Raw genomic sequence first — 27,912 nt, forward strand, 5'->3', positions numbered from 1 at the left:
GTTCAGTTCAGTTCAGTTGCTCAGTCGAGTCTGACTCTTTGTGACCCCGTGGCCTGCAGGACGCCAGGCTTCCGTGTCCATCACCAACTTCAGGGGCTTGCTCAAACTCATGTCCATCGAGTCAGTGATGCCATCCAACCATCTTATCCTCTGTCATCCCCTTCTCCTCTGCCTTCAATCAAGACTATGAGAGGCAGATATTTTAGAGTATAATTATTGTTAAGAGTTTATCTAAAAGCTCATATCACATTTACATTTTTTACATTGGTTGTTGCTGTTTCCAGGTACTTTCTTGCTGACAAGCTTGTGACAGATATAACAATAGAGCAATTTTTACCTCAAAAGAAACCTAGGCACTATGAACATGTTGTGCTTAATGTTGTTGACTCTTAGACATGTCTATAGTGGAGGAGCAAAACCAAAAATACTAGATATTTAATATTGACTAGTTCCCAGTTCACGGGACTCTGACATTCATTTAGGTCAATGTTTTCTTGTATTTCCAGCAGTTTGATTTGGAAGGGCTGCCTTGTCTTGAGACCATTGAAATCAGAACTCAGAACTTGAGCAATATTATCAAAAAACACAAGGCTCACACTGACACATACCTTAATCCAGACAGACAGACAAGACATCTTCCAGTTTTCCGCCTGAGATTTAAAATATTTCTTTGAGCCGTTTTCCTGGGGAGTGGGGGGGGGAGTGGGGGTGGCAGCGAGGCAGGCTTGGGTAACAAGCTAATTGTTGGTCATTGCATATGCAAAGAACCAGCTTTCCGGGTTCCAAGGAAAAAAGTTTCCTTGGTACCCAATTTTGTTTGGATCTATAGACTCTCATGGCCCTCCTAGGTCAGGACATCTTTCCTTTCTGTAGTCCTCGTTTTATCCCTAAATCATAGACAGCTTAGATTGTCTCTGTGGGGTGGATGTATTGTCCTCGTGTTTGACCTGGCGGCAGTAGCGAGGTCCGAGAGCCTCTTCTGGAACCGGGCGTGGGGACGGGGCTTACCAGGAGCCCCTGGTGGAAGTGGGCAAAGCGACGGGAGCGTGCCAGGGGCGGGGCGATCCCGGGCGGCGCGGGTCGGGGTTCTGGTCGGGAGGGGGTGCGGGGCGGTAACAGTTGTGCTCTCGGGGGTCCCCACTGCAGCTGGAAACGCGCTGGGAGTGCGGCAGGGGCGGGGTGAACCCGGGTGGCGCGGAGCTGGGTTCGGCTCCTGGCGGGGGTGGGGGAGGGCTTCCCAGTTGTGCTCTCGGTGGTGGCCACTGCGGCTGGAAACGCGCCGGGAGCGCACCGGGGGCGGGGTAAACCTGGGCTGCGCGGGTCGAGATTTATATGGCTGTGGGTGGGGGTTCGGTCCCAGTTGTGCTCTCGGGGGTTGCCACTGTGGCTAGGAACGCCCATTTCCTACGCTCCTGTGTCCCCAAGGATCCACATCTAGTGGGTGCAGCGGAGGGCTGCGGGCCACAGGTCAGGGAACTGGGACTGCTTGGAGCAGGGAACCAAGTATTCCGCCCTCTGTTGGCACATTCTCGGAGCTCCCCAACCTGGCGGTCGCAGAAAGGCCTCGCCCTTGGTGTCAAGGCCTTTACCGCTCCACCCCTCTGCTGAAAAATCTCAGAGTCTGCGCGGTTCTTCCAAGCAGCCTAGTGTCTGCTGGAAGTCCAAGGGACAGAACACTGAACTCTGGCCAGCTGGCCCAGCCCTGCTTCTGGCACTTTGTAAGCCAGCGGGCCCTTGAGCACATGCTGGGATGGGAAAGGGAAGGGTCCACGGATTGCACCCTAGAAACTTAGTAGGGTGCATGGATTTCAAACCCTGGTGGCTGCCCAGGCAGCAAAGAAGGGGGGAGGGCACCTTGCTGCCCTTTCATGGCAGAATCTGTGGCTGTCCTGATGCGTGGGCCTTTTCATGGGGACCTTGTGCAATAAAAGTTTGGTGTTTTGGTACTGAATAATTAGAAATTGTAAAAAGTTTAAATTATGTGGTGGTGTAATTAAAAAACAAAACAAAACAAAACCAAGCCCCAAGTGTTTGGCACAGGGAGGTTTAAGTATTGAAGGCCTGTTTTCCTTGCACTGTGGCATTCTATCAAGAAGTGTGCAGGATTTTTTTTTTTTTTAAGAAAAGTGTACGAAGTGAGGGAAACAGGAAACCCAGAGGTGCCCCTGTATTTTGGGGAAGGCCTTAGGAGGTCACTTGGAAATGCTGCTGGCTGTGGGGGAGGGGGGCAGATGGGCTGTGCAGGCTTGTCCTTTGCATTCAAGTTCTTGTGTGTAGAAACCCAGCTCGGAGCCATCTCCTGATGTGTAAGAATTTCGCAGACAAACCTTGAGCTAAGCAATGCATTTGTTCCTGAGGAAATGTTTGTCTTAAGCGATGTAAATATCCTATGTATATCTGCTGGACTCTGGCTTCAGGTCGGTTCCCCCAGTAGGCTCAGAAGCGACTTGAACAAAACAGTATGTTTTCCTCGTACCTTGTTCTCCTCATCTATGTTAAGGAAATGATATATTTGCCTGGAATACTGCCTTTCTTCAAGATTCATGTCAATCAGTTTTTGGCCCAGGATGACTCACCTGCTGCCAATGTGACCTCAAGGCATGTCGTGGGGGAGGGGCCTGGTGCCATTCCCTGAGACAGTGCCTTTCTTTCCTTAGCTGACTGCTAGTGCCTGTAGAATATCTGGCTAGAGCCCAGCAGGGCGTACACCCCGCCTCAAGTCTAAGTCAGCAGCTTTCTCTATCTCATTTATACTTTAATAACAATTGATGACACAAAAGCTCTGAGCGATCAAATCATATCAAATCTTCATTTCAGATTGAAGATGCATTCCATGGTATTGCCATCTTAAGTCTTTCCATTGTTATGGAATACCTGTCCATGTATTCAGGATAGTTTTCAGCCAGGGTGTATAAGTTCCAGTGTGCCAGTCTTGTCATCCTCGTTACATCCATGGCAAAGTGTTGTATTCATGTTGACATTATTGAAAGGGAATTTTTTTTAATTCCTTTTCAGATTATTATCTGGTAATATATACAGAAAAAACTGTGTAATCTTTCGTTTTTATCAGTTTGGACAGCTTGATAGTTGTCTTTAATTTCTTTCCTCTCTCATACTTTAAGATTTTCCGGGCACCGTACATGTACTGCCTCACCCCTAATCTCAGTCATGTGTTCAAAGAACTTCTGTCCTTTATTTGTTTACTTATTTTTTGCAACATTGAATTCGTTTTGACTATGCTGGGTCTCTGCTGCAAGATGGAAGTTGCTAGGACCTCTGGACTGCAGTCTTCCATCTCTTACTGACCTCTTGTTGACCTCTGCAGAATCCTGGTTGGCGGGAGCTTGTTAGTTCCTCGTTCCTTACCAGGACCTCCTGTGGTAAGTGTTTTTCTCTTCTCTGTTGCCTTGTAAGGGTGGATGGTCATTGGCATCCCAAAGCTAGCTAGAAGTCAATTATTTAGGCAGGCTTGTGCATAGATATGGGAGAAGGCAATGGCACCCCACTCCAGTACTCTTGCGTGGAAAATCCCATGGATGGAGGAGCCTGGTAGGCTGCAGTCCATGGGGTCGCTAAGAATCGGACACCACTGAGCGACTTCACGTTCACTTTTCACTTTCATGCATGGGAGGAGGAAATGGCAACCCACTCCGGTGTTCTTGCCTAGAGAACCCCAGGGACTGGGGGGCCTCGTGGGCTGCCGTCTATGGGGTCGCACAGAGTCGGACACTACTGAAACGACTTAGCAGCAGCAGCGGCGGCAGCAGCAGCAGAAGCAGTGCATCGATATCAAAAGGGCTGCAAACAGTCAGGAAGGATCACATATGTCACCGTGAAACACTACTTCTCCACTTAGCCAAAGCTAACAAAAGATTTCTGTTCTAGGTCAACCTAGAAGAGATCACTTAAGAGGTAAAGAAACTTGAAGTCCATTAGCAAAGGCAGTTCGACATCTCAAGAAAACTTGTGCTAGGCACAGAACTCTTCTGGGGGTCCACTTTCCCTACAACCTCCTTATCCCATTCTGTACCCATTCCTTTGCTTCTCCCATCCTGAAACGGCCACCTGTAAGACAGAACTACTTTGTTTTCCTTCCTCAAGTGCCATTGCATTCCACATACTTTCTTGTAATAACAAGTCATACATTTCCCTTCAGCAACCAAGAACTGACTTTTATATTGGCATTCGCTATAGCCCGCCCCCCTCCCCCCACCCCCAAGAACAGAACAAAACAAAACAATTGCTTTCTTACATTTAACATGTCAGGATGGTGCCAGACACTATTCATGGAGAGTCAAAAATCTCTTTTGTTTCTGTGTAAAAGGGAGGTCCTTTCAAGTCGTGAATGTTTCAGAACTTTCATTTATTTGGAAATGACCTAGCTATTCAATACACTGTCGTCACAAGGATAGAAACTCGGGTAACCAAAACACCTGGAGAAACGTTTGTTAGTTCAGTTCAGTTCAGTTGCTCAGTCGTGTCTGACTCTTTGGGACCCCGTGGCCTGAAGGACGCCAGGCTTCCGTGTCCGTCACCAGCTCCAGGGGCTTGCTCAAACTCATGTCCATCGAGTCAGTGATGCCATCCAACCATCTTATCCTCTGTCATCCCCTTCTCCTCTGCCTTCAATCAAGACTATGAGAGGCAGATATTTTAGAGTATAACTTTGTAAAGAGTTTGTCTAAAAGCTCATATCACATTTACATTTTTTACTTTTGTTGTTGTCGTTTCCAGGTAGTTTCTTGCTGACAAGCTTGTGACAGATATAACAATAGAGCAATTTTTACCTCAAAAGAAACCTAGGCACTATGAACATGTTGTGCTTAATGTTGTTGACTCTTAGACATGTCTATAATGGAGGAGCAAAACCAAAAATACTAGATATTTAATATTGACTAGTTCCCAGTTCACGGGACTCTGACATTCATTTAGGTCAATGTTTTCTTGTATTTCCAGCAGTTTGATTTGGAAGGGCTGCCTTGTCTTGAGACCATTGAAATCAGAACTCAGAACTTGAGCAATATTATCAAAAAACACAGGGCTCACACTGACACATACCTTAATCCAAACAGACAGGCAAGACATCTTCCAGGTTTCCGCCTGAGATTTAAAATATTTCTTTGAGCCAGTCTTCTGGGGAGTGGGGGGATGGGGGTGGCAGTAAGGCAGGCTTGGGTAACAAGCTAATTGTTGGTCATTGCATATGCAAAGAACCAGCTTTCCGGGTTCCAAGGAAAAAAGTTTCCTTGGTAACCAACTTTGTCTGGTTCTATAGAATATCATGGCCCTCCTAGGTCAGGTCATCTTGCCTTTCTGTAGTCCTCGTTTTATCCCTAAATCATAGACAGCTTGGATTGTCTCTGTGGGGTGTATGTATTGTCCTCATGTTTGACCTGGCGGCAGCAGCGAGGTCCGAGAGCCTCTCCTGGAACCGGGCGTGGGGACGGGGCACACCGAGAGCCACTGGTGAAGGTGGGCAGCGCCCCTGGAGCGCGGCAGGGGCGGGGCGAACCCGGGCGGCACAGGGCGGGTGTCGGCTCCTGGCAGGGGTAGTGGAGGGCTTCCCAGTTGTGCTCTCGGTGATGGCCACTGCAGCTGGAAACGCGCCGGGAGCGCAGCCAGGGTGGGGTAAACCTGGGCTGCACAGGTCGAGATTCCGCTCGCCGTGGGTGGGGGGTCGGTCCCTGTTGTGCTCCCGGGGGTCGCCAATATGGCTGGGAACCCGCCGGGAGCCCGGCTGGGCCGGGGCGAAACCTGGCAGAGCGGGGCGGGGTGGGGTTCCGTTCGCAGTGGGGGTCGGCTCCTGGCGGGGGTGGGGGAGGGCTTTCCAGATGTGCTGTTGGGGGTCGCCATTGCGGCTGGGAATGCCCATTTCGTGAACTCCTGGATCCCCAAGGATCGGCATCCATTGGCCACAGTGGAGGGGTGCGGAACACAGGTAAGGGAACGGGGACTGCCTGGAGCAGGGAACCATGTATTCCACCCTGTGTTGGCACAGTCTCAGAGCTCCCCAACCTGGCGGTCGCAGAAAGGCCTCGTCTTTGGGGTCAAGGCCTTTACCGCTCCACCCCTCTGCTGAAAAACCTCAGAGTCTGCGCGGTTTTCCCAAGCAGCCTAGTGTCCGCTGGAAGTCCAAGGGACAGAACCCTGAATTCTGGCCGGCTGGCCCAGCCCTGCTTCTGGCACTTTGTAGGCCAGCGGGCCCTGGAGCACCTGCTAGGATGGGAAAGGGAAGGGTACGCGAATTGCACCCTGGTGGCCGCCGAGGCAGCAAAGAAAGGGGGAGGGCACCTTACTGCCCTTTAATGGCAGACAGAATCTGTGGCTGTCCTGCTGCGTGGGCCTTTTCATGGGGACCTTGTGCAATAAAAGTTTACCGGTGACCTTAGGGAACTTCCCAGTGTGCTTCTGACAGATGAGGGATGCTGTGGAGTTGGCGGGGCCTCTCAGGACTCCGCTGGGTTTGGCACAATGGAAGAGGGCCTCATCTCCAGGGAAGGCAGGAAACTCAGGCTTCCTCTCCGTTTCGGACTCCGGCCGCAGGGTCCCTGCAGAGTTGGGACAGGAGAGTCAGGAATCGTCTTGTCTGAGGAAGGGAACTCCGCTTGCCTCTCGAGGTGCTCAGGGGGTCTCAGGCCCCTTATTGAGCTGTGTGTGGAACCTGCGGGTGTTTCCGGAAATGCACGACGGTGACAGTGCCCCTTCGTGTTGTGCCTTCACCCACAGGGTTGCCTTCGAAGAGGTGTCCGGGCCTCGGGTTCTTTTCAAGAGCGGACAGGGAAATCGGGGTCTTTCGGCATGTGGGACCACCCACGGGGCTAGTCTCAAATTTCCTAGTGAGGCCGGCTTCATCCTGAGGTGTGCTGGGAAGGCCGGGGACGCTTCCAGACAACGCAGGGGGATTGACTCTCCTGTCGCCATCAGGAGGGGAGAAGGGGCTCAGAGGAAGTGGGGAAGGAACCCTCGGTGTTACCCTCGAGGGAAACCGGCGTGTGGGGGACTTTTGGGGGTTGCATGAAAGGAGTCAGGTACCGTTTCGCACTTCAGGACAGAACCTGGGACTTCCCTTGAGACGCCGTAGCGGGAAAGGGCCTCATCTTGCGAAGACGTTGGGACCATGTGGATTTTCTCGAGTTGCGGCGGGATTCTAGAGTTACGACGGTGATTTCAGGCTTCCTCCTGTGTTGGCCCCAGGAAGCCTAATCTTCCATTCGAGTTGCGAGGGAAAGCTGAGGGTTGCGCTCGAGTCCCTGCAGGGCCAAAGAGACCTCATCTAGGCCTGTGTCCGGGGCTTAACGTTCCTCTCAAGGGAAGACAGGGATCTCAGGGTGGCGTTCCAGACTCCCCTGGGGAGTCAGGCCTCGCCTCGAGGGCAAGCCAAGGATGCCGCTCTCCTCTCAAGTCGCGACGCAGATCTCTTGGAGCCCACTGAGTGGCCTCAAGGGAGTCAGGCCTTCTCTTCAGTTTGGAGAGAGGACTCGGGATTGTGCTCTGGGTCAGGCAGGAAAAGAAGGCCCTCACCTCGCGAGGATGGGGGCTTCTCAAGGGTTTCCTCGAGCTGCGGCGCCCCTGGGGGTTTTCTCACGAGGCAAGACGAGGATCTCAGGGAGCCTCTCGTGCGGTGCCAGGGAAGTCAGGTCTCTGTGCGGGTGGCGAGGGGGAGCGCGTCCTGGCTCTCCAGTCATGGGAGAGGACTAGGGCCTCCAGACGCGTTGAAGAAGGACACTCGAGGTCTTTCTGGGGTTGCGGCGGGAAAGCCTCGTTTCCCTCGACTTCTGCCGGGGACCTGAGGGAACTTCCCATGGTGCCTCTGATAGGTGAGGGATGCTGTGGAGTTGGCGGGGCCTCTCGGGACTCCGCTGGGCTTGGCGCAATGGAAGAGGGCCTCATCTCGAGGGGAGACAGGAAACTTAGGCTTCCTCTCCTTTTCGGACTCCAACCACAGGGTCCCTGCAGAGTTGGGACAGGAGAGTCAGGCCTCGTCTTGTCTGAGGAAGGGAACTCCTCTTGCCTCTCGAATTGCTCAGGGTGTCTCATGCACCTCGTCGAGCTGTGTGTGGAAACCGCGGGTTTTTCCAGATGACGCACGGGGGTGTCAGTGCCCCTTCGAATGGTAACTTCACCCACAGGGTTGCCTTCGAAGAGGTGTCCGGGCATCGGGTTCTTATCCAGAGCGGACTGGGAAATCGGGGTCGTTCGGCATGTGGCACAACCCACGGGGTTCGTCTCGAATTTCCTCGGGAGGCCGGCCTCATCCTGAGGTGTGCCGGGAAAGCCGGGAACCCCTTCCAGAATACGCAGGGGAATCGACTCTCCTGTCGTGATGAGGAGGGGAGAAGGGGCTCAGATGAAGGGGTGCCAGGACCCTTGGTGTTCCCCTCGAGGGAACCCGGCGTGTCTGGGAAATTTTGGAGGTCGCATGAAGGGTGTCAGGTACCGTTTCGCAACTATGGATGGAACGTGAGACTTCCTTTGAGACGCCGTAGCGGGCAAGGGCCCCATCTTGCGAAGACGTTGGGACCACGTGGTTTTTCTCGAGTTGCGGCGGGATTCTCGAGTTACGACGGGGATTTCAGGCTTCCTCTTGAGTTGGCCCTGGGAAGCCCCATCTTCCATTCGAGTTGCGAGGGAAAGCTGGGGGTTGCGCTCGAGTCACTGCAGGGCCCAAGAGACCTCATCTAGGCGTGTGTCCAGGACCTAGTAGTACTCTCAAGGGAAGACAGGGATCCCGGGGTTGCACTCCAGAGTCCCTCGTGGAGTCAGGCCTGGCCTCGAGGGGAAGCAAAGGACTCCGCTCTTCTCTTGAGCCACGACGCGGATCTCTTGGAGCCTTCTGAGTGGCCTCAAGGGAGTCAAGCCTAATCTTCAATTTGGAGAGAGGACTCGGGATTGCTCTCCAGGAAAGGCAGGAAAAGAATGCCCTCACCTCGCGAGGACGGGGGCTTCTCAGGGGTTTCCTCGAGCTGCGGCGTCCGTGGGGCTTTTCTCACAAGGCACGACGAGGTTCTCAGGGAGCCTCTCGTGCGGCGCCAGGGAAGTCAGGTCTCCATGAGCATGGCGAGGGGGAGCGCGTCATTGTTCTCGAGTCCTGGGAGGGGACTAGGGCATCAAGGCGTGTAGAAGAAGGACTCTCGAGGTCTTTCTCGGCTTGCGGCGGGAAACCCTCGTTTCCCTCGACTTCTCCCGGTTACCTGAGGGAACTTCCCAGGGTTCCTCTTAGAGGTGAGGGATGCTGTGGAGTTGGTGGGCCATCTCGGGACTCCTCTGGGTTTGGTGCAATCGAAGAGGGCCTCATCTCGAGGGGAGACAGGACCTCAGGCTTCCTCTCCGTTTCATACTCCGACAGCAGTGTCCCTGCAGCGTTGGGGCAGGAGAGTCAGGCCTCATCTTGTCTGAGGAGGGAACTCCGCTTGCCTCTCGAGTTGCTCAGGGAGTCTCAGTCCCCTCGTGGAGCTGTGTGTGGAAACCGCCGGTGTTTCCGGACGATGCACGGGAGTGTCAGTGCCCCTTCGTGTTGTTCCTTCACTCACAGGGTGGCCTTCGAAGAGGTGTCCGGGCATCGGGTTCTCTTCAACTGCGGACCGGGAAATCAGGGTCGTTCAACATGGGGCACCAGCCACGGGGCTTGTCTCGAATTTCCTCGCGAGGCCAGCCTCATCCTGAGGGGCGCCGTGTAGGCCGGGAACCCCTTCCAGACCACGCAGGGGAATCAACTCTCCTGTCGCGAACAGGAGAGGAATAGGAGCTCAGAGGAAGTGGTGCCGGGACTCTCGGTGTTCCCCTCAAGGGAACCCGGCATGTCGGGGAACTTTTGGATGTCGCATGAAGGGTGTCAGGTACCGTGTCTCACTTCACGATGGAACATGGGACTTCCCTTGAGACGCCGTACCTGGCAAGGGCCTCATCTTGCAAAGACGTTGAAACCACGTGGTTTTTCTCGAGTTGCGGCAGGATTCTCGGGTTTCGACGAGGATTTCAGGCTTCCTCTTGGGTTGGCCTTGGGAAGCCCCATCTCCCATTCAAGTAGCGAGGGAAATCTGGGGGTAGCGCTCGAGTCACTGCAGGGCCAAAGAGACCTCATCAAGGCGTGTGTCCGGGACCTAATATTCCTCTCCAGGGAAGGCAGGGATCTCGGGGTTGCATTTCAGGCTCCCTCGGAGAGTCAGGCCTCGTCTCGAGGGGAAGCCAAGGACTCCACTCTCCTCTCGAGTGGCGACGCGGATCTCTTGGAGCCCACTGAGTGGCCTCAAGGGAGTCCAGCCTCCTCTTCAGTTTGGAGAGAGGACCCGGGATTGCTCTCCAGGCCATGCAGGAATAGAAGGCCCTCAGCTCGCCAGGACGGGGGCGTCTCAGGGGTTTCCTCGAGCTGCCGCGCCCGTGTGGGTTTTCTCCCGAGGCACGACGAGGATCTCAGGGAGCCTCTCGTGCGGCGCCAGGGAAGTCAGGTCTCCATGCGCGTGGCGAGGGGGAGCGCGTCATGGCTTTCGAGTCACGGGAAGGGACTAGGGCCTCGAGACGCATTGAAGAAGGACTCTCGAGGTCTTTCTCGGGGGGCGGCGGGAAACCCTCGTTTCCCTCGCCTTCTGCCAGGGATCTTAGGGAACTTCCCATGGTGCCTCTGAGAGGCGAGGCATCCTGTGGAGTTGGCGGGGCCTCTCGGGACTCCGCTGGGTCTGGCGCAACGGAAGAGGGCCTCACCTCGAAGGGAGGCAGGAACCTCAGGCTTCCTCTCCGTTTCGGCTCCGACCACAGGGTCCCTGCAGAGTTGGGACAGGAGAGTCAGGCCTCGTCTTGTCTGAGGAAGGGAACCCCGCTTGCCTCTCGAGTTGTCAGGGGTTTTCAGGCCCCTGGTCGAGCTGTGTGTGGAACCCGCGGGTCTTTCCGGATGATGCACAGGGGTGGCAGTGCCCCTTCGTGTTGTGCCTTCACCCACAGTGTTGCCTTCGAAGAGGGTTCCGGGCCTCGGGTCCTTCTCAAAAGCGGACCGGGGAATCGGGGGCATTTGGCATGTGGCACCACCCACGTGGCTCATCTCGAATTTCCCTGTGAGACCGGCCTCATCCTGAGGTGCACCGGGAAGGCCGGGAAGCCCTTCTGAACCACGCAGGGGAATCGAGTCTCCTGTCGTGATCAGGAGGGGAGAACGGGCTCAGATGAAGCTGTGCCGGGACTCTCGGTGTTCCCTCGAGGGTACCCGGCGTGTCGGGGAGCTTCTGGGGGTCGCACGAAGGGTGTCAGGTACTGTTTCGCACTTCAGGGCGGAACATGGGACTTCCCTTGAGACGCTGTAGTGGGCAAGGGCCTCATCTTGCGAAGACGTTGGAACCAGGTGTTTTTTCTCGAGTTGCGGAGGGATTCTCGAGTGACGATGGGGATTACAGGCTTCCTCCTCTGTTGGCCCTGGGAAGCCCAGTCTTCCATTCGATTGGCGAGGGAAAGCTGGGGGTTGCGCTCGAGTCACTGCAGGGCCAAAGAAACCTCATCTAGGCTTGTGTCCAGGACCTAATGTTCCTCTCCAGGGAAGGCAGGGATCTCGGGGTAGCATTCCAGGATCCCCCTGGGTGTCAGGCCTCGTCTCGAGGGGAAGCAAAGGACTCCGCTGTCCTCCCGAGTCGTGACGCGGATCTCTTGGAGCCCCCTAGTGGCGTCAATGGAGTCAAGCCTCCTCTTCATTTTGGAGAGAGGGCTCGGGATTGTTCTCCAGGCCATGCAGGAAAAGAAGGCCCTTCACCTAGCGAGGACGTGGGCGTCTCAGGGGTTTCTTCGAGCTGCGGCGCCTGTGGGGGTTTTCTCGCGAGGCACGGCGAGGATCTCAGGGAGCCTCTCGTGCAGCGCCAGGGAAGTCAGGTCTCCCTGCGCGTAGCGAGGAGGAGCGCGTTGTGGCTCTCGAGTAATTGGAGGGGACTAGGGCCTCAAGACGCATTGAAGAGGGACTCTCGGGGTCTTTCTCGGGTTGTGGCGGGAAAAAGTCGTTTCCCTCGACTTCTGCCGGGGACCTTAGGGAACTTCCCAGGGTGTCTCTGAGAGTTGAGGGATACTGTGGAGTTGGCGGTGCCTCTCGGGACTCCGCTGGGTTTGTCGCAATGGAAGAGGGGCTCATCTCGAGGGGAGGCAGGAACCTCAGACTTCCTCTCTGTTTCGGACTCCGACATCAGGGTCTCTGCAGAGTTGGGACAGGAGAGTCAGGCTACGTCTTTTCTGAGGAATGGAACTCCGCTTGCCTCTCGAGTTGTTCATGGGGTTTCAGGCCCCTTGTCAAACTGTGTGTGGAATCTGCAGGTTTTTCCAGACGATGCACGGGGGTGTCAGTGACCCTTCGTTTTGTGTCTTCATCCACAGGGTTGCCTTCGAAGAGGTGTCCGGGCATCGGGTTCTTATGAAGAGCGGACCGGGATATCGGGGTCGTTCAGCATTTGGCACCACCCACGTGGGTTGTCTCCAATTTCCTCATGAAACCGGCCTCATCCTGAAGTGTGCCGCGAAGGTCATGAAATTCTTCCAGACAAAGCAGAGGAATCAACCCTCCTGTGGAAATCAGGAGGGGAGAAGTGGCTCAGATGAATTGCTGCTGGGAACCTCGGTGTTTCCCTCAAGTGAGACAGGTATGTCGGGTAACTTTTGGGGTCGCATAAAGCATTCCAAGTACCGTATCGCTCTTCAAAATGGAACGTTGGACTTCTCTTGGGGTGCTCCAGCGGGCATGGGCCTCATCTTGGAATGACTGCGGAACCACTTGGTTTTTCTCGAGTTGCGGTGGGATATTTGAGTTACCACAGGGAATTCATGCTTCCTCTTGTGTTGGCCCACAAAAGTCTTATCTTCCATTCGAGATTCGAGGAAGAGCTGGAGGTGCGCTCTAGTCACTGAAGGCAAAAGAGACCCCACCAAGGCTTGTGTGCAGGACCTAATGTTCATGTCAAGGCTCGACAGAAATCTCGGGATTGCATTCCAGACTCACCTTGGAGTCAGGCCTCGTCTCGAGGGGAAGCAAAGGACTCTGCTCTCCTCTCGAGTCGGACGGGTATGTCTTGGAGCCCACTGAGTGGCTTAAAGGGAGTCAAACCTCCTCTGGTGTTTGGAGGGAGGACACGGGATTGCTCTCCAGGCAATGCAGGAAATGAAGGCCCTCATCTCCCAATGACTGGGGCGTCTCGTAGGTTTTCTCGAGCTGTGGCGCTAGTGTGGGGTTTCTCACGAAGTAAGACTGGGAGCTCAGTGAGCCTCTCACGTGGTGCCAGGGCAGTCAGGTCTCTATGCACGTGGTGAGAGGGAGCCCGTCATTGTTCTCGAGTCATGGTAGGGGAATTGGGCCTGAAGACGTGTTAAAGAAGGACTCTCGAGGTCTTTCCTGGGTTGCAGCAGGAAACCCTGGGTTCCATCGACTTGTGCCAGTGACCTCAGGAAGCTTCTCAGCGTGCCTCTGAGAAGTCAGGGTCACTGTGGAGTTGGGAGGGGCCTCTCGGAACTCCACTGGGTTTGGTGCAATGGAAGAGGGCCTCATGACAAGTTGAGGCAGGAACCTCAGGGTTCCTCTCCTGGCTTCGAATGCGCCGGATCTGACTCGGATCGCAGAGTCCCTGCAGAGTTGGGACAGGAGAGTCAGGCCTCGTCTTGTGTGGAGGAATGGAACTCCGCTTGACTCTCGCGTTGTTCATGGGGTGACAGGCCACTTGTCGATTTGTATGTGGAACTTGCGGGTTTTTCTGGACGATGCACCGGGGTGTCACTGCCCCTTCGTGTTGTGCCTTGATCCACAGGATTGCCTTCGAGTTGGGTTCTGCCATCGGGTTCTTATCAAGAGCGGACCAGGGAATTGGGGTCTTTTGGCATGCCGCACCACCCACGAGGCTATGTCTCAAATTTCCTCTTGAGACTGGCCTCATCTTGATCTGCTCCAGGAAGGTCGGGAATGCCTTCCAGACAAAGCAGGGGAATCGAACCTCCTGTCGCGATCAAGAGGGGAGAAGAGTCTCAGATGAAGTGGTGCCGGGAACCTCGGTGTTCTCCTCAAGTGAGAATGGTATGTCGGGGAACTTTTGGGGTCGCATCAAGGGTTCCAAGTAACTTTTCGCTCTTCAATAAGGAACGTGGGACTTCTCTTGAGAAGCTGTAGCGGGCAAGGGCCTCATCTTTCGATGACGGGGGAACCACGTGGTTTTTCTTGAGTTGCGGCGGGATTCTCGAGTTACGACGGGGAATTCAGGCTTCCTCTTCAACTGGCCCAGGGAAGTCCAGTTTTCATTCGAATTGCGAGTTAGAACTGGGCATTGCTCTCGAGACACTGCAGGGCCAAATAGACCTCATCTAGGCTTGTGTCCAGGACCTAATGTTCCTCTGCTGGGGCGACAGCGATCTCGGCATTGCATTCTCGACTCACCCGGGGAATCAGGCCTCGTCTCGAGGGGAAGCCAAGGACACCGCTCTCCTGTCAAGTCGCGACGGGTATATCTTGGAGCTCACTGTGTGGCCTAAAATGAGTCAAGCCTCCTGTGGAGTTTGGAGAGAGGACTCAGGATTGCTCTCCAGGCCATACAGCAAAAGAAGGCCCTCATCTCGTGAGGACTGGGGCGTCTCGTGGGTATTCTCGAGCTGCGTCTCCAGTGTGGTGTTGCTCACGAGGTATAATGGGGAGCTCAGGGAGCCTCTCCTGTGGCGCCAGGGAAGTCAGGTTTCTATGCGCGTGGCTAGGGGGAGCGCGTCATTGCTCTCGAGTCATGGTAGGGGAATCGCACCTCAAGACGCGTTGAAGAAGGACTCTCGAGGTCTTTTACGGGTTGGGGCAGGAAACCCTTGGTTCCCTCGACTTGTGCCGGTGATCTCAGGAAGGCCTAAGGGTGCCTCTGAGAAGTCAGGGATACTGTGCAGTTGGGAGGGGCCTCTCGGGACTCCACTGGGTTCGGTGCAATGGAAGAGGGCCTCATCTCGAGTGGAGGCAGGAAACTCATGTTTCCTCTCCTGACTTCCCCTGGGCCAGATCTGACTCGGATCGCAGTTTCGCTGCAGAGTTCGAACAGGAGAGTCAGGCCTCGTCTTGTGTGGAGGAATGGAACTCTGCTTGCCTCTCCAGTTGTTCACGGGGTGACAGGTCACTTCTCGAGCTATGTGTGGTACCTCCGGGTTTCTCCGGATGATACTCAGGGGTGTCAGTGCCCCTTCGTGTTGTGCCTTCATCAAAAGGGTTATCTTCAAAGAGGTGTCCGGGCATTGGGATCTTATCAAGAGCGAACCGGGAAATCGGGGTCTTTCGGCATGTGTCACCATCCACGAGGCTATGTCTCGAATATCCTCGTGAGACCGGCCTCATCCTGAGATGCACCGGGAAAGGCGGGAACCCCTTCAAGACAAAACAGGGGAATCGATCCTCCTGTCCCGATCAGGAGGGGAGAAGGGGCCCAGATGTAGTGGTGCCGGGAACCTCGGTGTTCTCCTCGAGTCAGACCAGTGTGTCCAGGAACTTTTGAGGTCGCATCAAGGGTGCCAATACCGTTTCGCACTTCAAGACGGAACGTGGGACTTCTCTTGAGACGCTGTAGGGGGCAAGGGCCTCATCTTGCGATGACGGGGTAACCACGTGGCGTTTCTCGAGTTGTGGCGGGATTCTCGAGTTTCGACGGGGAATACAGTTTTCCTCATGTGTTGGCCCAGGGAAGTCCTATCTTCCATTCGAGTTTCAAGGGAGAGCTGGGGATTGCCCTCGAGTCACTGCAGGGCAAAATAGACCTCATCTAGGCTTGTGTCCAGGACTTAATGTTCATCCCTAGGGGCGACAGGGATCTCGGGCTTGCATACCAGACTCACCCGGGGAATCAGGCCTCGTCTCGAGGGGAAGCAAAGAACTCCACTGTCCTTTTGAGTCGCGATGGGTATCTCTTGGAGCCCACTGTGTGCCCTAAAGGGAGTCAAGCCTCCTGTGGTGTTTGGATAGAGGACTCGGGATTCCTCTCCAGGCCATGCAGGAAAAGAAGGCCCTCATCTCGCGATGACGGCGGCGTCTTGTGGGTTTTCTAGACTGCCGCGCTAGTGCCGGGTTTCTGACGAGGTACGAGAGGGAGCTCAGGGAGCCTCTCGTGTGGCGCCAGGGAAGTCAGGCCCCCATGAGATGGCTAGGGGGAGTTCGTCATTGTTCTCGAGTCATGGTAGGGTAATCGGGCCTCAAGACGGGTTGAAGAAGGACTCTCGAGGTCTTTCTCGGGTCACTGCATAAAACCCAGGGTTCCCTTGACTTGTGCCTGCGACCTCAGGGAGCTTCTCAGAGTGCCTCTGAGAAGTCAGGGATACTGTGCAGTTTGGAGGGGCCTCTCGAGACTCCTCTGCATTTGGTGGAATGTAAGAGGGACTCATCTCGAGTTGAAGCAGGAACCTCAGTGTTCCTCTCCATTTCTGACTCAGATCGCAAGGTCCCTGCATGTTGGTACAGGAGAGTCAGGCCTCGTCTTTTCTGGAGGATGGGACTCCTCTTGCCTCTCGAGTTGTTCTCGAGGTGACAGGCCACTTGTCGAGCTGTGTGTGTAACCTGCCCGTTTTTCCGGATGATGCACAGGTGTGTTAGTGCCCCTTCGTGTTGTACCTTCATACTCAAGGCTGCCTTCCAAGAGGTGTCCGAGCATCGGATTCTTATCAAGAGCGGACCGGGAAATTGGAGTCTTTCGGCAAGTGGCACCACCCACAAAGCTACGTATCGAATTTCCCCATGAGACCGGCCTCATCCTGAGTTGTGCAGGGAAGGTCGGGCCCCCTTGCAGACAAAGCAGGGGAATCGACCCACCGGTCACGATCAGGAGGGGAGAAGGGGCTTAAATGAAGTGGTGCCGGGAACCTCGGTGTTCCCCTTGAGTGAGACCGGCGTGTTGGGGGACTTTTGGGGTCGCATCAAGGGTGCCAAGTACCGTTTCGCATTTCAAGACGGAACCTGGGACATCTTTTGAAACGCTGTAGCGGGCAAGGGCCTCATCTTGCGATGACGGGAGAACCACGTGGTTTTGCTCGAGTTGCGGCGGGATTCTCGAGTTATGACCGGGAATTTAGGCTTCCTCTTGTTGGCCTTGAAATCCAATCTTCCATTCGGGTTGCGAGGGGGAGCTGGGGATTGCACTAGAGTCACTGCAGGGCAAAAGAGACCTAATCTAGGCTTGTGTCCAGGATCTAACGTTGCTCTCCAGGGGCGACAGGGATCTCGGGTTTGCATTCCAGACTCATCCGGGGAGTCAGTTCTCACCTCGAGGTTAAGCAAAGAATTCTGCTCTCGTCTCGAGTCACGATGGGTATCTCTTGGAGCCCAATGTGTGTACTAAAGGGAGTCAAGCCTCCTGTGGAGTTTGGAGAGAGGACTCGGGATTGGACTCCAGGCCATGCAGGAAAAGAAGGCCCTCATCTCGAAATGACGGTGGCATCTCGTGGGTTTTCTCGAGCTGCGGCGCCAGTGTGGGGTGTATCATGAAGTACCACAGGGATTTCAGAGAGCCTCTTGTGTGGCGTCAGAAAAATCCAGTATTCCATTCGAGTTGCAAGTTAGAATTGGGGATTGCTCTCCAGTCACTGCAGGGCAAAATAGACCTCATCTACGCTTGTGTCCAGGACCTAGTGTTCCACTACTGGGCCGACAGGGATCTCAGGGTTGCATTCTCGACTCACCCGGAGAGTCAGGCCTCGTCTTGAGGGGAGAAAAAGGACTCCGCTCTCCTGTCGAGTCGCGACGGGTATCTCTTGGAGCCCACTGCGTGGTGTAAAGGGAGTGAAGCCTCCTATGGAGTTTGGAGAGATGACTCGGGATTGTTTTCCTGGCCATGCAGGAAAAAAGGCCCTCATCTCGCGATGACGGGGGCGTCTCGTGGGTTTTCTCCAGCTGCGGCGCCAGTATCAGATTTCTCACGAGGTATGACGGGGAGCTCAGAGAGCCTCTCGTGTGGTGCTAGGGACGTCAGGTCTCCGTGAGTGTGGTGAAGGGGAGTGTGTGATTGCTCTCGAGTCATAGTAGGCGAATCGGGCCTCAAGATGCATTGAAGAAGGACTCTCGAGGTCTTTCTCGGGTTGCGGCAGGGAACCCTGGGTTCCCTCGACTTGTGTCGGTGACCTCAGGCAACTTCTCAGGGTGCCTCTGAGAAGTCAGGGACACTGTGGATTTGGGAGGGGCCTTTCGTTACTCAACTGGGTTTGGTGCAATCGAAGAGGGCCTCATCTCGAATGGAGGCAGGAACCACAGGGGTCCTCTCCATTTCTGACTCGGGTCGCAGAGTACCTGCCGAGTACGGACAAGAGAGTCACGCCTCGTCTTCCGTGGAGGAATGGATCTCCGCTTGCCTTTCGAGTTGTTCACGGAGTGACAGGCCACTTGTTGAGCTGTGTGTGGAACCTGTGGGTTTTTCCGGACGATGCACAGGGGTGTCAGTGCCTCTTCGTGTTGTGCCTTCATACACAGGGTTGCCTTCAAAGAGGTGTCCGGGCATCGGGTTCTTTTCAAGAGTGTACCAGAAAATTGGGGTCTTTCAGCATGTGGTACCACCCACGAGGCTACGTCTCGAATTTCCTCGGGAGACCGGCCTCATCCTGAGGTTCGCCGGGAAGGTAGGGAACCCTTGCAGACAAAGCAGGGGAATCGACACACCGGTCGCGATCAGAAGGGGAGAAGGGGCTCAGATGAAGTGGTGCCGGGAACCTCGGTGGTCCCCTCGAGTGAGACCGGTATGTCACGGCACTTTTGAGGTCGCATCAAGGGTGCCAAGTACAGTTTCGCACTTCAAGACGGAACGTGGGAATTCTCTGGAGATGCTCTAGCGGGCAAGGGCCTCATATTGCGATGACGAGGGAAACACGTGGTTTTTCTCGAGTTGCGGCGGGATTCTCGAGTTACGACGGGGAATTCAGGCTTCCTCTTGTGTTGGCCCAGGAAGTCCAATCTTCCATTCAACTTGTCAGAGAGAGCTGTGGGTTGCTCTCGAGTCACTTCAGGGCAAAGAGTCCTCATCTAGGCTTGGGTCCAGGACGTAGTGTTCCTCTCCAGGGGCAACAGGGATATCGGGGACGCATTCCAGTCTCACCCGGTGGGTCACGCCTCATCTCGAGTGGAAGCAAAGGACTCCACTATCCTCTCGAGTCGCGAAACGTAACTCTTGGAGCCCAATGAGTGGCCTAAAGGGAGTCAAGCGTCCTGTGTAGCTTGGACAGAAGGTTCACGCTTGATCTGCATACCATTCAGTTAAAGATGGCCCTCCTCTCGTGATGACGGGAGCATCTCATGGGTTTTCTCGAGCTGCGGCGCCAGTGTGGGGTTTCTCACGAGATATGATGGGGAGCTCAGGGAGCCTCTTGTGCGGCGCCAGAGAAGTCAGGCCTCCATGCGTGTGGCCAGGCAGATCGCATCATTGCTCTGGAGTCATGGGAGGGACTAGGGCCTTAAGACGCATTTAAGAAGGACTTTCGAGGTCTTTCTTGCGTTGGGGCGGGAAACACTTGTTTCCCTCGACCTCTACAGGGGACCTTAGGGAACTTCCCAGGTGCCTCTGAGAGGTGAGGGATACTGAGGAGTTAGAGGGGCCTCTCGGGACTCCACTAGGTTTGATGAAATGAAAGAGGACCTCATCTCGATTGGAGGCAGGAACCTCAGGCTTCCTCTCCATTTCTGACTCCGACCGCAGGGTCCCTGCAGGGTTGGGACAGGAGAGTCAGGCCTCGTCTTGTCTGAGTAATGGAACTCTGCTTGCCTCTCGAGTCGTTCAGTGGGTCTCAGGCCCCTTGTCGAGCTGTGTGTGGAACCTGCGGGTGTTTCCAGAAGATGCACGGGGGTGTCATTGCCCCTTCATTTGGTGCCTTCCCCCACAGGGTTGCCTTCAAAGAGGTGTCCGGGCATCAGGTTCATTTCAAGAGCGGACCGGGAAATCGGGGTCGTTCGACATGTGGCACCACCCACGTGGCTCATCTCGAATTTCCTCGTGAGACCAGCATCATCCTGAGGTGCGCCGGGAAGGCCGGGAACACCTTCCACACAAAGAAGGGGAATCGACTCTCCTGTCGCGATCAGGAGGGGAGATGGGGCTCAGATGAAGTGGGGCCGGGACTCTAGGTGTTCCACTCGAGGGAACCCGGCGTTTCAGGGAACTTTAGGGGTCGCATCAAGGGAGCCAAGTACCGTTTCCCACTTCAGGACGGAACATGGGACTTCCCTGGAGACGCTGTAGCGGGCAAGGGCCTCATCCTGTGAAGATGTTGGAACCCCGTCGTTTTTCTCGAGTTGCGTCTGGATTCTCGAAAACGACGGGGATTTCAGGCTTCCCCTTGAGTTGGCCCTGGGAAGCCCAATCTTCCCCTGGAGTTGCGAGGGAAAGCTGGGGGTTCTGCTCGAGTCACTACAGGGCCAAAGAGACCTCATCGAGGCGTGTGTCCAGGACCTAATATTCCTCTCAAGGGAAGACAGATATCTCGGGTTTCCATTCCAGACTCCCCCGGGGAGTCAGGCCTCGCCTCGAGGGGAAGCAGAGGACTCCACTTTCCTCTCAAGTCGCGACACGGATCTCTTGGAGCCCAATGAGTGGACTCAAGGGTGTCGAGCCTCCTCTTCAGTTTGGAGAGAGGACTCGGGATTGCTCTCCAGGTCAGGCAGGAAAAGAAGGCCCTCATCTCGCGATGACGGGGGCATCTCATGGGTTTCCTCAGGCTGCGGCGCCCGTGGGGGTTTTTTCACGAGGCACGACGAGGACCTCAGGGAGCCTCTCGTGTGGCGCCAGGGAACTCATGTCTCCATCCGCATGGCGAGGAGGAGCTGGTCATCACTCTCGAGTCATGGGAAGTGACTAGGACTTCGAGACGCGTTGAAGAAGGACTCTCGAGGTCTTTCTCTGGTGGCGGCGGGAAACCCTCGTTTCCCTTGACTTCTGCAGGGGACTATAGGGAACTTACCAGGGTGCCTCTGAGAGGTGAGGAATGCTGTGGAGTTGGCAGGGCCTCTCGGGACTCTGCTGGGTTCGGCGCAATGGCAGAGGGCCTCATCTCGAGGGGAGGCAGGAACCTCAGGCTTCCTCTCCGATTCTGACTCCGACTGCACGGTCCCTGCAGTGTTGGGACAGGAGAGTCATGCCTCGTCTTGTCTGAGGAATGGAATTCTGGTTGCCTCTCGAGTTGTTCCGGGAGTCTCAGGCCCCTTGTCGAGCTGTGTGTAGACCCTGCGGGTTTTTCCGGATGATGCACGGGGGTGTCAGTGCCCCTTCGTGTTGTGCCTTCACTCACAGGGTTGCCTTCGAAGAGGTGTCCGGGCATCGGGTTCTTATCAAGAGCAGACCGGAAAATCGGTGTCGTTCGGCACGTGGCACCTCACACATGGCTAGTTTCGAATTTCCTCCTGAGACTGGCCTCATCCTGAGGTGCACCAGGAAGGCCGGGAACCCCTTCCAGAGAAAGCAGGGGAATGGACTCTCCTGTCGCGATCAGGAGGGGAGAAGGGGCTCAGATGAAGTGGTGCCGGGACCCTTGGTGTTCCCCTCGAGGGAACCCAGCGTGTCGGGGAACTTTTTCGGTCGCATCAAAGGTGTCAAGTACCGTTTCGCACTTAAGGACAGAACATGGGACTTCCCTGGAGACGCCGGGAATTTCGGTGTTCCCCTGGAGTGAGACAGGTATGTTGGGGAACTTTGGGGTCGCATCAAGGGTGCCAAGTAGCATTTCGAACTTTAAGATGGAACGTGGGACTTCTCTTGAGACTCTAGCTGGCAAGGGCCTCATATTGCCATGAAGGGGGAACCACATGCTTTTTAAGACTTGAGGCTGAATTCTCGAATTATGATGGGAAATTCAGACTTCCTCATGTGTTGACCGTGGGAAGCCCAATCTTCCATTCAAATTGTGAGGGAGAGATGTAGGTTGCTCTCGATCACTGTAGGGCAAAATAGACCTCATCTAGGCTTGTGTCTAGGACATAATGTTCCACTCCAGGGGCGACAGGGATCTCGGGGTTGCATTCCAAACTCACCCGGGGAGTCAGGCCTCGTCTCGAGGGAAGCAAAGGACTCCGCTCTCCTCTCGAGTCGCACCGGGTATTTCTTGGACCCAACTGAGTGGCCTAAAGGGAGTCAATCCTCCTGTGAAGTTTGGAGAGAGGACCAGGGATTGCTCTCCAGGTCAGGCAGGAAAAGAAGGCCCCCATCTCTCCTTGACGGGCGCATCTTGTGGTTTTTCTCGAACTGCGGCGCCACTGTGGGTTTTCTCACGAGGTACGATGGGGTACTCAGGGAGCCTCTTGTGTGGTACTAGGGAAGTCAGTTTTCCTGCTTGTGGCGAGGGGAGCGTGTCCTTGCTCTGGAGTCATGGTAGGGGAATCGGGCATCAAGAGACGTTGAAAAAGGACTCTCCAAGTCTTTCTCGGGTTACTTCAGGAAACTCTGGGTTCCCTCGACTTGTGCCAGTGACCTCAGGTAGCTTCTCAGGGAGCCTCTGAGAATTCAGGGATACTGTGGTGTTGGGAGGGGCCTCTCGGGACACCACTGAGTTTGGTTCAATGGAAGAGGGCCTCTTCTCTAGTTGAGGCAGGAACCTCAGGGTTCCTCTCCATTTCTGACTCCGATCGCAGGGTCCCTGAAGAGTTGGGCCAGGAGGGTAAGGCCTCGTCTTGTGTGAAGGAATGCAACTTCACTTGCCTCTCGAGTTGTTCACGAGGTGACAGTCCACATTTGGAGCTGTGAGTGGAATCTGCGGGTTTTTCCAGACGATGCATGGGGATGTCAGTGTCCCTTCGTGTTGTGCCTTCATCCACAGGGTTGCCTTTGAAGAGATGTCCGGGCGTCAGGTTCTTATCTAGAGTGGACCGGGAATTCGGGATCTTTCAACATGTGGCACCAACCATGAGGCTACTTTTTGAATTTCCTCATGAGACCGGCCTCATCCGGAGGTTCGCGGGGAACGTCGGGAACCCCTTGCAGACAAAGCATGGGAGTCGACCCTCCTGTCGCGATCAGGAGGGGTGAAGGGACTCACAGGAAATGGTGCCGTGAACTTTGGTGTTTCCCTCGAGTGAGACCGGTATGTCAGGGAACTTTGGGGGTCGCATCAAGGGTGCCAAGTACCGTTTTGTACTTCAGGATGGAACGTGGGACTTCTCTTGATACGCTGTAGCGGCCAAGGGCCTCATCTTGCGATGACGGGGGAGCCACGTGGTTTTTCTCGAGTTGCGGCGGGATTCTCGAGTTACGACGGGGATTTCAGGCTTCCTCTTGTGTTGGGCCAGGGAAGTCCAATCATCCATTCGAGTTGCGAGGGAGAGCTGGGGGTTGCGCTCGAGTCACTGCAGGGCAAAGGAGACCTCATCTAGGCTTGTGTCCAGGACCTAATGTTCCTCTCCAAGGGCCACAGGGATCTCAGGTTTGCATTCCAGACTCACCCAGGGAGTCAGGCCTCGTGTCGAAGGGAAGCAAAGGACTCCGCTCTCCTTTCGAGTTGCGACGGGCACCTCTTGGAGCCCACTTTTTGGCCTAAAGGGAGTCAAGCCTCCTGTGAAGTTTGGAGAGAGGACTTCGGACTGCTCTCCAGGCCATGCAGGAAAAGATGGCCCTCATCTCGCGATGACAGAGGGGTCTTGTGTGTTTTCTCGAGCTGCGGCGCCAGTGTGGGGTTTCACACGAGGTACGACAGGGAGCTTAGGGAGCCTCTCATGTGGCGCCAGGGAAGTCAGGTCTCCATGTGCGTGGCGAGGGGGAGCGCGTTATTGCTCTCGAGACATGGCAGGGGAATCTGACCTCAAGACGCGTTGAAGAAGGACTCTCGAGGTCTTTCTTCGGTTGTGGCAGGAAACCCTTATTTCCCTCGACGTTTGCCGGTGGCCTCAAGGAGTTTATCAGAATGCCTATGAGAAGTCAGGGATACTGTGGACATGGGAGGGGCCTCTCGGGACTCCACTGGGTTTGTTTTAATGGAAGAGGGCCTCATCTCAGGTTGAGGCAGGAACCTCAGGTTTCCTCTCCATTTCTGACTCAGATCGAAGCGTGCCTGCAGAGTTGGGATTGGATACTCAGGCCTTGTCTTGTCTGAGGAAGGGAACTCCGCTTGCCTCTCTCGTTGTTTAAGGGGTGACAGGCCAGTTGTGGAGCTGTATATGGATCCTGTGGGATTTTCCAGACGATGAACAGGGTTGCCAGTGCCCCCTCGTGTAGTGCCTTCATCCACAGGCTTGCCTTAGAAGAGGTGTCCGGGCATCGGGTTCTTATCAAGAGCAAGACCGAGAAATCGGGGTCTTTCAGCACGTGGCACCAACACGAGGCTACGTCTCGAATTTCTTCGTGGCCTCATCCTGAGGTGCGCCATGAAGGTCGGGAACCCCTTCTAGACAAAGCAGGGGAATCGACCTTCCTGCCATGATCAGGAGGGGAGAAGGGGCTCAAATGAAGTGGTACCAGGAACTTCGGTGTTCCCTTGGAGTGAGACCGGTATATTGGGGAACTTTTGGGGACGCATCAAGGGTGCCAAGTAGCATTTCGAACTTTATGACGAAACATGGGACTTCTCTTGAGACTCTGTAGCGGGCAGAGGCCTCATATTGCGATGAATGGGGAACCACGTGGTTTTTAAGAGTTGCGGCAGGATTCTCGAGTTACAACGGGAAATTCAGACTTCCTCTTGTGTTGGCCCAGTGAAGACCAATCTTCCATTCGAATTGCGAGGGAGAGATGGGTGTTGCTCTCGAGTCACTGTAGGGCAAAATAGACCTCATCTAGGCTTTTGTCCAGGACATAATGTTCCTCTCCAGGGGCAACAGGGATCTCGGGGTTGCATTCCAGACTCACCCGAGGTAAGGCCTCATCTCGAGGGGAAACAAAGTACTCTGCTCTCCTCTCAAGTCGCGACAGGTATCTCTTGGAGCCCATTGAGTGGCCTAAAGGGAGTAAAGCCTCCTGTGAAGTTTGGAGAAAGGACCAGGGATTGCTCTCCAGGTCAGGCAGGAAAAGAAGTCCCCAATCTCGCGATGACGGTGGCGTCTCGTGGGTTTCCCGAGCTGCGGCGCCAGTGTGGGGTTTCTCACGAGGTATGACGGGGAGCTCAGGGAGCCTCTCATGTGGCACCAGGGAAGTCAGGTGTCCATGCGCATGGCGAGGGGGAGCGTGTCATTGCTCTCGAGTCATGGTAGGGGAATCCGGCCTCAAGACGCGTTGAAGACGGACTCTTGATGTCTTTCTCGGGTTGCGGCAGGATACCCTGTGTTCCCTCGACATGTGCCGGTGACCTCAGGGAGTTGCTCAGGGTGCCTCTGAGAAGACACTGATACTGTGGTGTTGGGAGGGGCCTCTCGGGACTCCACTGCGTTTGGTGCAATGGAAGATTGCCGGGAGCCAGCGAGAGACGTTCCACTCGTGACAAATGTCATGAGGAAAGAGTCTCGGCATACGCAAAGGCGGGATCGAGCCTCCGGGAGTTCCCCCGTATATTCTTCAGCATCTACCCCCAAAAACCGAAGTCTGCCTTCTTTATTGCTTTGTTCTCTCACCTCTGACATTACTGGGGATGTCCCCCACCACCATCTCAGTCTCTCTGTCAAAGAGCTAACTTACAGCTCCAACTAATAATGTTCCTGGGCAATTAGTAGTGTTTAAATCCAAACCCCTCAGATGGTTTTCTAACTCGCCTGACAAGTTTACCCGGTCTCCTACAGCTATGCATACGATTGTGTACAGTCTCCCAGCCTCGAGACGCACGGGAAGTTTAAGATATTCAAATAGCTTAGAGCCTCTCAGAGAGTTAGAAACTGTCAGAATAAAACTAGTAAAAGATTTCATTGATGAACCAATGCTTTTTGCCAAGTTTCCACATCCCCTGAATTGTATACTTGAATGTGTGCTAATTAATATAGTTGGTATGTAGAAAAAATAAGTAGTGGCCTTGATGTTGGTAACTTTAGACCCTTAAGGTAATAAATTCTTTTCTTTGTTGTAAACCCATTACACATCCTCCCTATAGGAATGCAATTTTATCTTCGCAAGATGGCGCCAAACCTTAAACAATTACTCTTAGAGAAAATAACTCTTATGGTTGATAAGTCTTTGTCAAGAGTCATAAAATGTTAATAGGTCTTCTGGCCAGAAGATGATGTAAATCATCTAAACCATTTTTATACGATAAATCTGCAGAAAAGAAACCCTGGTTTTTGATAAGGATTAAAGACTGCTGACTTTGCATCCCCTATTATCCTCTATGTGTAACTTAGGGTATTAAAACCTGTGTTGAAAATAAAGCTACGGGCCTTGCTCGCCAACGCTTGGTCTCCCCATGTCATTATTCCCCTCAATTTTCAGATGAGTGTCCATCTGGACCGCGGATATCCTCTGCGACCATTTATTTGCCTGGGCTTCGAAGACCCACTCGATAAGGTGTCTTAGGTGGGGCACCTTCCTCTATTCTAGAGGGCACTTGCAGCCTCCGTGGTCAGAGCTAACCTGGTGTCACGGGTTATATTGATTTTCCGCGTAAACCAAGCTACTCAGCTGCTTTTCTCCACTGAATTTTCCTACTGAGCTATCCTCATTCTATTACTCTTTATATCTTTGATGAATACATAAATATATAAATAGGTCGCCTACTCCATCTTCCCTTCGAATACCCTGGATCAGCTGGGGCTGGACCTCTGCAGGTGGCGCCCGAGACAGGCATTTCGAAGGTAAATCCCCAACCCCATTCCCCCAGTGTTCAGTTTTGGGGACAGATAGGATCCCACTTAGGGGGCTGCAGATCCCCCTGTAGAATAGACAGGGCCAGAGGAGTGGGAAGTGTTGAAGAGTTAGAGAGAAAAAACGGTTTCTAAAAAGGCTGACAAAAAAGGCCTAATCTTTAGATAGCTAAAAGCAAAATCTTTTACTATCCTTAAGTTTCTGACATGGGCAACACTGAATCAAATGAAAGACAGCTCTTTATAGGAGTAATTTTACAGTTATTAATTAAAAGAAGAATCAAGGTTAAAAAATCTTCCATTCAATCATTTTTTACATTTGTACAAGACCACTGCCTTTGGTTTCTACAACAAGGCACTGTTAACCTAGATATCTTGAAAAATCTAGGAAAACAGCTAAGAGCTTATTGTGCTCAGCAAGGTTTGGAAAAAATCCCTACTTACACCTTTCCTCTGTGGAATATGACTAGAGATGTTTTAGATCCAGCTCATGAATTTGAAAAGGTACCTGTTAAAGAGGAAAGTAAAGTTGGAAAAGTACCTGTTAAACAAAAAAGCAAATCTGAAAAGGTACCTGTTATAAAGAAAAGTGAAAATGAAGAGGCTATACCTAGCTATCGACAGCTAAATGAATGGCTAGCCGCTATGACTGCCAATGAGCATGTAAAAGATAGGGATGAAAAGAAAGATCAGCTCTCCCTCAATTTGAAAAAGGTTTAGAGGAAACAGCAGCTCGATGCCATTCTGATGAGGATTTTTTTTTTTTTAAGCTAAAGATGCTCCTAAAAGTTTAAGAAAACATCCCTAATCAGACCATCCGCTCCTAGGAGGTTGAGGGAAACATCCCCGATCAGACAGTTCGTAAGATTTAGTTACCAAACAGTTAAAGGATCTCCGGAACAGAAGAGGAAAAGTTCGGGACGCTCCCATCCCCCTATGCCTCCTCCTCCATGTCGGGGTAAAGGGCCACCGCTAGGAGTTTCCCGGAGAAGGATTTTCTCTAGTCCCAAGGATGAACTTGATCCTCACCTTGAGGCTTCTTTTCTAGTCCCCTCTGCAGTTTAGCCAGGGTAAAGAGGTTACAAAATAAATAAAAATATTCTCTAAAATTAAAAAAAAAAATTAAAAATGGATTTCTCTGCATCTAAGAATAGACAAATATTTATTGACTGTGGAATATGATTAAAAATGTCCTGGACCTCCGTCACGAGGCTGTTAAATAGCCTATGGGGGAGGCCATAGAGGTGGATGGTGGTGAGTCTCCATTTACTGCACAGATC

This window comes from Bubalus kerabau, unplaced genomic scaffold (genome assembly GCF_029407905.1).
Source record: "Bubalus kerabau isolate K-KA32 ecotype Philippines breed swamp buffalo unplaced genomic scaffold, PCC_UOA_SB_1v2 scaffold_37, whole genome shotgun sequence".
NCBI classification, from domain to species: domain Eukaryota; kingdom Metazoa; phylum Chordata; class Mammalia; order Artiodactyla; family Bovidae; genus Bubalus; species Bubalus kerabau.